This window comes from Cervus elaphus, chromosome 9 (assembly GCF_910594005.1).
Source record: "Cervus elaphus chromosome 9, mCerEla1.1, whole genome shotgun sequence".
Classification (NCBI taxonomy): domain Eukaryota; kingdom Metazoa; phylum Chordata; class Mammalia; order Artiodactyla; family Cervidae; genus Cervus; species Cervus elaphus.
Window position 1 is genome coordinate 98,363,946 of NC_057823.1, and position 9,637 is coordinate 98,373,582.

Here is a 9,637-nt window from a genome sequence, read left to right on the forward strand (position 1 = left end):
GAAACATAAATTCAGACATGTATTTGAAATATTCATATTATTCAAAGTTTGCAACAAATACAAAAATTTTTATGACAGTTTGGTGGACCAAATCACAGGTGTTGTCTAGCTGCAGCCTGTGTGCTAGTAGTTTCTGACATGTGATCTAAGGAGATAGCGGGAAGAAGTGGACTGCTATTTTGATGAACTAATATGTCTGTCCTGGGCTAGTGCCTTTCACAGAGCATGGTTATGCCATGCTGGGCCTATAGTGTTGCTGTGCTCATGTTTTATCACTTCCTTACAGTATCTGTATTTTATTTATGGTGGGAATATCCATCTCAAAGGGTATCGGGAGGATTAATTGGGAAAACGTTTCTAGAAATACTATAATAAGACCTCCATTGTGCTCATGTTTTGTCACTTCCTAACAATATCTGTGTGGAATGAAATACATAAGACTGTGAGTTCCTGGCCCCCATGACCTATACTAGCAAGAAAATTAAAATCACTGAAAATGTCACTTTCAGATGTTAAAAAAGATGTTTAGAATTAAATTAGGTTTGATTTATTTTAACATACTTTTTCAACTTTTCATAAAAGATAAAGGATTAAAAAGGCAATAAAATGAAAGTCTTCCTGATTGATGTTTCTTGTCAACAACTGCTAAAAGTAAAACTTCAGATGCCTGACATTATACTGAATATTTCATAGTTACACATGCTGTCTTCCAGAGCTCTTGGTACATCTTATCAGTTTTAGTATGTTGGCCCATAAATACCTTTCAGTTAAGGATGCACATAATATCTTATTTTATTGATGGGGAATTGATAGCCAAAGCAGTAAAATAACTTCCTGAAGTCGAGCATACATACACACATACATACATATATATATGTGTATATGTATATATACACACACACACACACTTCCATATACCAAGTAATTAGGAATTCTAAACTCAACTATTCAAATATTACAGAAGCATTTTTAATATTTTTACCTATTTTTAAAAAACAAGATTATGGACAATCAAAAACACCAATCAAATTTTAAAGTGTCCAGGTTAGTTCGTTTTAGTTACAGAGCAGGAAAAGCTAGATGATCTGGGGAGATAAGTGTATAAGAATACACAGAATAATAGTGGCCTTAAACTATAGCCGTGTTTGTGTGTGTGTGTGTGTGTGTGTGTGTGCGTGTTGGTGTCACACGCGTCACAGTTAGGATTTCCACAGCAGATAATTTTCTCTGGCTCAGAAGTTCATCTAGCTATCCTTTCACATTTATCTACTTGATCTTATAGCTTCTTATTGTTAATGGCCTCATTTATTTTGCCAGGCTGCCTATTCTGAATCCAATTGAAGAAGTAATTTCTACTGAATGATTTCTTTCATTTTCATTTATCAAGCTAACTGGTTTCTGATTTTTTAATTATTGTACTATGAACTGCCTTCCCATCCAAGTTCACAGCAAGATTTGGAGAGATTGAAGGCCCTTTAAACCACCTTTAAAAAAAGTAAAGATACCTTTGGTCACTTCTTTCCCTGTGGATGCATTTTTTTCTCTGAGTTAAGTACCTCACATTATCAAGCTACTGCATGTGTCCATCAGGAGATATATCTGTGAATTTAACCTAGTAGTCATTAAATAGTCTGGACTGTATGTGTTATAATTTGGGAAATTAGCATATTTATTTCCATTTGTGATTTGGCAAAGTATGGCAACTTTTGCAAGGCATCTAGTTTTATTTAAATAATATGATAAAAAGCAATATTATCTCAACTCATACTGGCATATTTTTAATAGTTGAAAAACTGCTTGGATTTTGATTATTAAAGGAAAATCCTAAAATGATAAAAACTCTGTAATAATATATCTCACTAAATAGTCTACATAGTACTATCTCAATACAGTATATTTTAAAAATCTTCCATTTCTATAACTGTCAGAACTAAACCACTAATCCTAATTTTGTTTTTATGTATAATAACTTCCTATACAGTTGTAATTGAGAAATTTATATGAATTAAATTATGTTTAACTTTAATATATATTATTTACATTATTTTATTTATATTGAAACAAGAAAGTCACATTTTTGACATTGCTGTTATGTTTCTTGGTAATCTGTAATGTTTGTCACATTCTCAATGTCAAGTAAAGTCTGCTTAATACTTTAGTTACAATTTAAAAGAAGTCATTCTCCTTTATCTTTGTATTCAAACTCACCTTACCTTTGTTAAGCCATTGAATAGTGGATATAGAGTTTTATTGCTTTTCTTTTTTTTTTCTGTCTAGACCACTTAATTTTCTTTTCCATAAGACAATCAAGTGTGTTCCACTTGTTTTGGTTTTTAGAGACCTTGTCCCTTCCTCTTTAACCCTCAAAAAAAGAGAAAAATACTATTTCCAACAATCTGATCTCTCACCTTAAGGTGTGCTGTGTTAGCAATGAGTGTCTAGGTTTGCAATATGTTAGGGTTATTAGGAGGATCCTTAGAAAGAAAAGAGGATAAATTGAAGAATAATGAAGTTAGCACAACTGCGAGTTGAGATCTTCATACAGTCTTACGTAAAAACAAAACATTATCCATGATAGAAAGGAAAGAAACTAAAAAAAAAAACCAAAAACAAACTAGTAAGTTAAAAAGAGAATACTGAGTTGTTTACCAAACTGAGCCTTAATTAGGATTCGAACTCCTAAAGGGTTCTGTGAATGCATTGATATGCATAGTGGTGGTGGCTGAGGAACTTCATTGCCTCTGGGTTCTTTGGGAAGGGTTTGTTATTGTTGTTCAGTTGCTAAGTCTTGTACAGCTCCTTGCCACCCCATGGACTGAAGCATGTCAGGCTCCTCTGTCCTCCATTATCACCTGGAGTTTGATCAGATTCATTTCCATTGAGTTGGTGATGCTATCTAACCATCTCATCCTCTGATGCCCCCTTCTCCTTTTGCCTTCAATCCTCCTCAGCAGAAAGGTAAGGTGGTCTGGTATTCCCAGTTCTTTAAGAATGTTTCAGTTTATTGTGATCCACACAGTCAAAGGTTTTAGCGTAGTCAATGAAGCCAAAGTAGATGTGTTTTTCTGGAATTCCCTTGCTATCTCCACAATCCAACAGATGTTGACAATTTGATCTCTGGCTCCTGTACATCTTTGAAGCCCAGCTTGTACATCTGGAAGTTCTTGGTTCACAGACTGCTAAAGCCTAGCTTGAGTGATTTTGAGCATAACCTTGCTAGCATGTGAAATGAACACAATTATACAGTAATTTGAACATTTTTTGGCATTGCCCTTCTTTGGGAGTGGAATGAAGTTAACCTTCTCCAGTTCTGTGGCCACTGCTGCATTTTCCAAATTTGCTGACACATTGAGTGAAGCACTTTCACAGCATCGTCTTTTAGGATTTTAAATAGCTCAGCTGGAATTCCATCACCTCCAGTAGCTTTGTCCATAGTAATGTTTCCTACACCCCAGGTGATTTCACACTGCGGGATGTCTGGCTCTAGGTGAGTGACCACACCATCATGATCCTCTAGTTTATTAAGACCTTTTTTGTATAGCTCTCTGTGTATTCTTGCCACCTCTTAATCTCTTCTGCATTTGTTAGGTCTTTACCATTTCTGTCCTTTATCTTGGCCCTCTTTTCATGCAATGTTCCCTTGATATCTCCACTTTTCTTGAAGAGATCTCTACTCTTTCCCTTTCTACTGTTTTCCTCTATTTCTTTGCCCTGTTCATTTAAGAATGCCTTCTCATCTCTCCTTACTATTCTCTGGCTTCTCTTCTTTCCTTAGCTATTTGTAAAGCCTCCTCAGGCAAACACTTTGCCTTCTTTCATTTCGTTTGCTTTGGGCTGATTTTTGTCATTATCTACTGTACAATGTTGTGGGCCTCCGTTCATAGTTCTTCAGACACTCTGTCTCTACCAGATCTAATCCCTAATTCATCACCTTCGCTGTGTATGACCTACTATGACACAAGGGATTTGATTTAGATCATACCTGAATGGCCTAATGATTTTCCCCTCTTTCTTCAATTTAAGTGGAATTTTGCAGTAAGGTGCTCATGTTCTGAGCCATAATCAGCTCCAGATCTCGTTTTTGCTGACTGTATAGAGCTTCTCCATCGTAGGCTGCAGAGAATATAATCAATCTGATTTCAGTATTGACCATCTGGTGATGTCCATGTGTAGAGTTGTATTGCTGGAAGAGGGTGTTTGCTATGACCAGCATGTTACTTTGACAAAACTCAGTAATCCTTTGCCCACCTTCATTTTGTACTCCAAGGCCAAAGTTGCGTGTTGCTCCAGGTATCTCTTAACTTTCTACTTTTACATTCCAGTCCCTGATGATGAAAAGGACATCTTTGGGGGGGGGTCTTAGTTCTAGAAAGTCTTATAGGTCTTCAATTTAAACTTCCAGTCAGCTTCAACTGCTTTGGCATTGGTGGTTGGGGTGTAGACTTGAATTACCATGATGCTGAATGGTTTGCCTTGGAAATGAACTGAGATTGTTCTATCATTTTTGAGATTGCACCTAAGTATTGCATGTTGGACTTTTTTGTTGACTGTGTGGAGTACTCCATTTCTTCTAAGGGATTCTTGCCCACAGTAGTTGACATAATGGTCATCTGAATTAAACTTGCCCATTCCCATCCATTTTAGTTCACTGATTCCTAAGATAACAGTGCTCAATTTTGCCATCTCCTGCTTAACCACATCCAGTTTACCTTGATTCATGGACCTAACATTCCAGGTTCCTATGCAATATTGTTCTTTACCGCATCAGACTTCACTTTCACTACCAGATACATCCACAGCTGAGTGCACAGAAAGAAGTTCCTGCTTTGGCCCATCTGCTTTAATCTTTCTGGAAATTATTAGTAATTACTCTCTGCTCTTCCCTAGTAGTGTACTGGACACCTTTCGACCTAGAGAGCTCATCTTCCTGCGTCATAATTTTTCTTTACATCCTGTCTCTGGGATTCTCCAGGCAAGAATACTGGAGTGGGTTGCCATTTCCTTCTTCAGTGGACCATGTTTTGTCAGAACTCTTCACCATGATCTGTCCATCTTTGGTGGCCCTGTATGCCTTGGCTCATAGCTTCACTGAGTTACACAAACCCCTTTGCCATGACAAGGCTGTGATTCATGAATAGTTGGGAGGGATAAGAAGATGGAAATATGCTGACTTCTGCTCTTACACGAGCTCCAAAGACAGTGCCTAATTCCTATGAGAGTGGTTCTAACCATAGCAGACAGAAATGTTTATATGAAACAACCTATAAGATTCAGGACACGCAGATCAGCCTGGTGATTTTTCCTCCACAGTCACGAGTCCCTCTCACTCCACTGTTCTGTGTTTCTCTTCCAGTTTTAAGAAACTTTTTGATTGAATTGGGCTTCCCTGGACAATCCAGGGTAATTTCTCAATTTTAGTGCCAGCTGTTTTCCAGCCTTAATTCAATCTGCCAGCTAAATTCTCCTTTGCCAGGCAATTTAACATATGCCTAGTTTCCTGGGATTAGGAGACAGACCTTCTTGGAGGAGGGGCAGAATTATTCTTCTTTACCACAACTTTTACCTCTTCTTCAAGAGAACCGTGTGGTCTCTGCACTGACACAATTGTTTTGATTAACTATCATAGGCTTTTCCATGTAGAGGATGACTTAGGGAGGAAAGAAGAACTAACTATAACCTCTATTGTATTTTGTTAGTAAAGTAAAGCCCCACTTCCCATGGACACTTTAATTCTATCAGAACCCTGTAATATTATATTGATTTTTAAAGAGTGAGACAATTTATTGCTAGCTCCAGATGCCCCTCGTGTATGCAGTACACATGCATACAGCTGAGGGTGGTGTCACTAGTGAGGAAGGGGCATTTTCTCAGAGAACAGTATCAGCAAGTTGACACTGACCTTGTTGATAGAGAGATGCCACTCAAGTAGGTTGTAGACATCAGTAAGGTGACCAGTGGAACACCTGAGTAATTTTCCTCTGTATGGGTCTGATCCTTGTTAGATTACAGAAATAAGTGAGGGAAATTTTGAAAGGAATCCCGAGAGAAGTTGACCACTGAAATAAAGTATTAATATTATACTACTCTATGATTACACATTTTACTAGGTGCATTAAATCTTTTTCATAGCAGTATTTAAGTCAACTTTCATGGTGTGCTCCATTCACAAATCTTTTATTAGAAGGTTACTGGAAGAAAGGAAATAAGACTGTGTCTCTCTCTATTCTGATCTAAGTTAAGCCCTTGGATGTTTATTTCCTATCATTCCACTTCCTCAAGTTCTCTTTTGTCATGTTATTGTAAGTGTCACATTTATTATTTACACTTTAGATAATTCTTAGATAGTTACAGATAATTAAGAAAGATAGTTTTTGTGAACTGCTGTCGTATTTTCTACAAATCTTCCTTTTTTCTTCTATGGATATTTAACCCTATTTTATTCAAAGAATTGTAAATTCAAGAAGCGCGGTGTTTCTCTCATAGTTTTGGTAGGTAGGGGGTTTCTTAGGTGACTCCGCCTGCCAATGCGGGAGACGGGGGCGGGTTCCATCCCTGGGTCAGGAAAATCCCCTTGAGTAGGAAATGACAAGCCGCTCCAGTATTCTTGCCTAGAGAATCCCATGGACAGAGGAGCCTTGTGGGTGACAGTCTATAGGGTTGCATAGAGTTGGACATGACAGAGCGTGCACGTGTTTTTGTAGGTAGGGATGTGGATGTGTTTGGGGACATCATAGAGAATGTGCAGTGGTCTTTAAGTACCTGGCAAACTGCCTGACATATGCAACATAGTCCTTTATTTCTAGGCCCCACCCAAATAAAATGTCCAAACTTGTAATTTAAAAATGAAGAAGTTCACATGCTTTCATTTGCCTTGTCCTGCTTTCGATCTGTTACTGGAATTCCTTGGTAACCACAGAAAGGCCCTAATGAGAAGCTGCCATGGCAATCTTAAGAATTCTACTGAAGTCTTCCGTGTAAAATTCATTAGGGCTGTGTTATCGCATGGAGTTCATCTTGTTTAAAACACTGTCATTATTTCTCTTTGTCTTCATAGAATGAAAAGTCAAGACTTCTGCCTTTCGAAAATATCTTCTCTCATACTTGACTCGTTAACTGGAAGCACATTTTTATATTTTTGATCCTTACAAGCTACAGAAGTTCAGGATCATTGATTCTCTCCATAATGCCAGATGCTTTGCAAACTACAAGGCAGCCACAAATTCTGGGGACTCTGCGGACAATTATCTGCTCCATGGAGACTCTCCTCACAAGGCTAGTTCGCTACAGAAGCACCATTGTCAGGGAGCTGCCATAGAGACCACGTCTTTAGAAACCAGGAGGAGTCTTTGCAGGGATTCTGTGTGTCATTTGCAATGTTCTTATCTTGATGCTCACGACCATTTGTACAGTGCAATTTCTTTCTAAAATGCTTTGTATGTTCCATTCAGCTGGCTTACAGCCTCAGTTTGGAACTTCCAGAGTCCAGGAAATAAACTTTGCATGTCACACAGTTTATTTCTTAAAGAAAATGAACAATATTTCTCAGTTATTCTAAGGTCTGTCTTTTTCCATTCCTTTCCATCAACCCTCACATTTCTTCTTCTTATGGTCTTCAGTTATATATTAATTTTTTAACAGCAGGATCTTTATCATTCTTATACTTTTCCCCTACCTTGCATAGCATCTGTCATAATTCAAGTTACAGGGTAACAACTCAGTGAAAATAAAATTTATCTCTTATTTTCTTTCTTTCAAAAATAGTTTCTATGTATGATTTCAGTATGGGCACAGATGTAAAGAATTACTGGGTTGAAATGATCATGTAACTTACTAATTCTTAGAGTATGAAACAATAAGAATCACTTAGAAAAGGAAAGATGGGAAAGAAGGACAAGGGAAAAGAATGCATATGGAGTAACTGATACCCTTTCCTAATGGTTAAAAGAACTATTATTTTATTTGATGATTCTCAGTGTGGCCATAGGCATGCAGCATTGGCATTATCTGAGAACTTGTCTCAAATATTAATTTTTGAGTCCTGCTCCAAACTGGCTGAGTTAGAAACTGGGGGGCTGAGGACAAGCAATCTGGTTTCTGATGAGCTTTGTGGTGATTCTGAGGCATGCACATGTTTGAAAATGACTGAAGTCCAAACCCCTGCATTTGCACATAGAAAACAGAGGTCAGAGAAGTTATGCAGTGGTTCAAGGTCACACAAGTATGCTTGTTCATCTAAGTGTGCCTGTTTACATTTCTGGTTCTCCTTTACCACATGACCAGAGAACTGGTTTCAAGTTTATTTGTGATTTTGCAAGCTAATTATTGCACCTCCCTGAATTCAACGTATTTGTGGAGTGAGTTGCCATTTCCTTCTCCAGGGAATCTTCCCGACATGGGAATCGAACCCAGGTCTCCCGCATTGTAGATAGACGCTTTACTGTCTGAGCTATCAGGGAAGTCCCAACATATTTGGAGAATACTTAAATGTATGAACAGCAATCACTGAGAATGTACAATAAGCATACGTATAACACTTAGAAATTTGAATTGGCTGAATGATTTCTGAATATTCAGTTCTCAGCCTTCTATTATGCTTCATTTGACAATTTGCTTTTTAAGACCTAAAATCTTTTTGCATTTAGAGTTAATGTAAAATTAAAGCAGAGCTGCTTAAATTATATTTTCTTTTATTAAGACATTTTGATTCTTTTTTGATAGCATGCTATATTTTCACAAAACTCATCCCCCTACTCTCACATGGAAGCTCCATAAAAACTTATACTCCCTTTGTGAACATCTTTCTATAATATGGATTTTTGTTTTGTTTTTATTTATACAGCTCTGCCTACTGGTTATGTTTATATTTACTTGAACTACTTGGTATGAGAGTGCCTACGTGAATACTCTAGAAACGAACATGAGAAAAATGAAGCCCTAACTATTCTTTCAGTAGAAATAACACTTTATTGATGCTGAAAATTGCACTATAATTTACCTGCTGTGGATGACTACATGTGCATCTTTTCCTCCTGTTTTTTTATACACATCAAGAGGGGAAAAAAAAGTATTTTCTTTGTGAAATAAGATTTCCAACAGAAGAGACCTGCTAACCACGGCTAAAACTTTTCAGAAAATAACTTAGCATCAGGAAGTGACATGTTTTCTACCATCTTGAAAATTCCTTGGGATCATTTTGTAAGTGTCAACATTACCACATGTGAGTGAGGTCATGAAGCACTCTGTATTGTGGTTAAGAGTTTGGTTTGAGAAAGTTGGTAGGCAGAATATTGTTCTGGCTCCCCACAAAGATGTCTACGTCCTAATCCCAGGAACCTAGGATTACTTTATCTGGCAAAGGGGAATTTAGGTGGCAGATGGAATTAAGGCTGCCAATCAACTGGCACTAAAACAAGGAGAATGCCCTGGGTTATCCAGGTGAGCCCAATGCAATCACAGGTGGAGGGGAAGAGAATAGTGGGGTGAGAGGGAGATGTGACTATGGAGGAAAAATCGGAAATGCAGTGTTGTTGGCTCTGAAGCTAGAGAAAGAGGCATGAGCCAAGGGAGGTGGGCAGCTTCTAGAAGCTGAAAAAGGCAAGGAAACCGGTTCTCCCCTAGAGTCTTCAGACAGGAGTAC

General features: G+C 37.7%; 1 long non-coding RNA gene across 1 annotated transcript; it reads right to left on the bottom strand.

The window, feature by feature from the left end:
* Window positions 1-376: 376 nt before the first annotated feature.
* LOC122700645 lies at window positions 377-4,145 on the bottom strand. The gene is made up of 3 exons (XR_006342846.1): window positions 3,958-4,145; window positions 1,940-1,944; window positions 377-388 (listed from the first exon to the last, which is right to left on the bottom strand). It is a non-coding gene; the product is annotated as an uncharacterized LOC122700645 (long non-coding RNA).
* Between the last annotated feature and the right edge of the window lie 5,492 nt (window positions 4,146-9,637).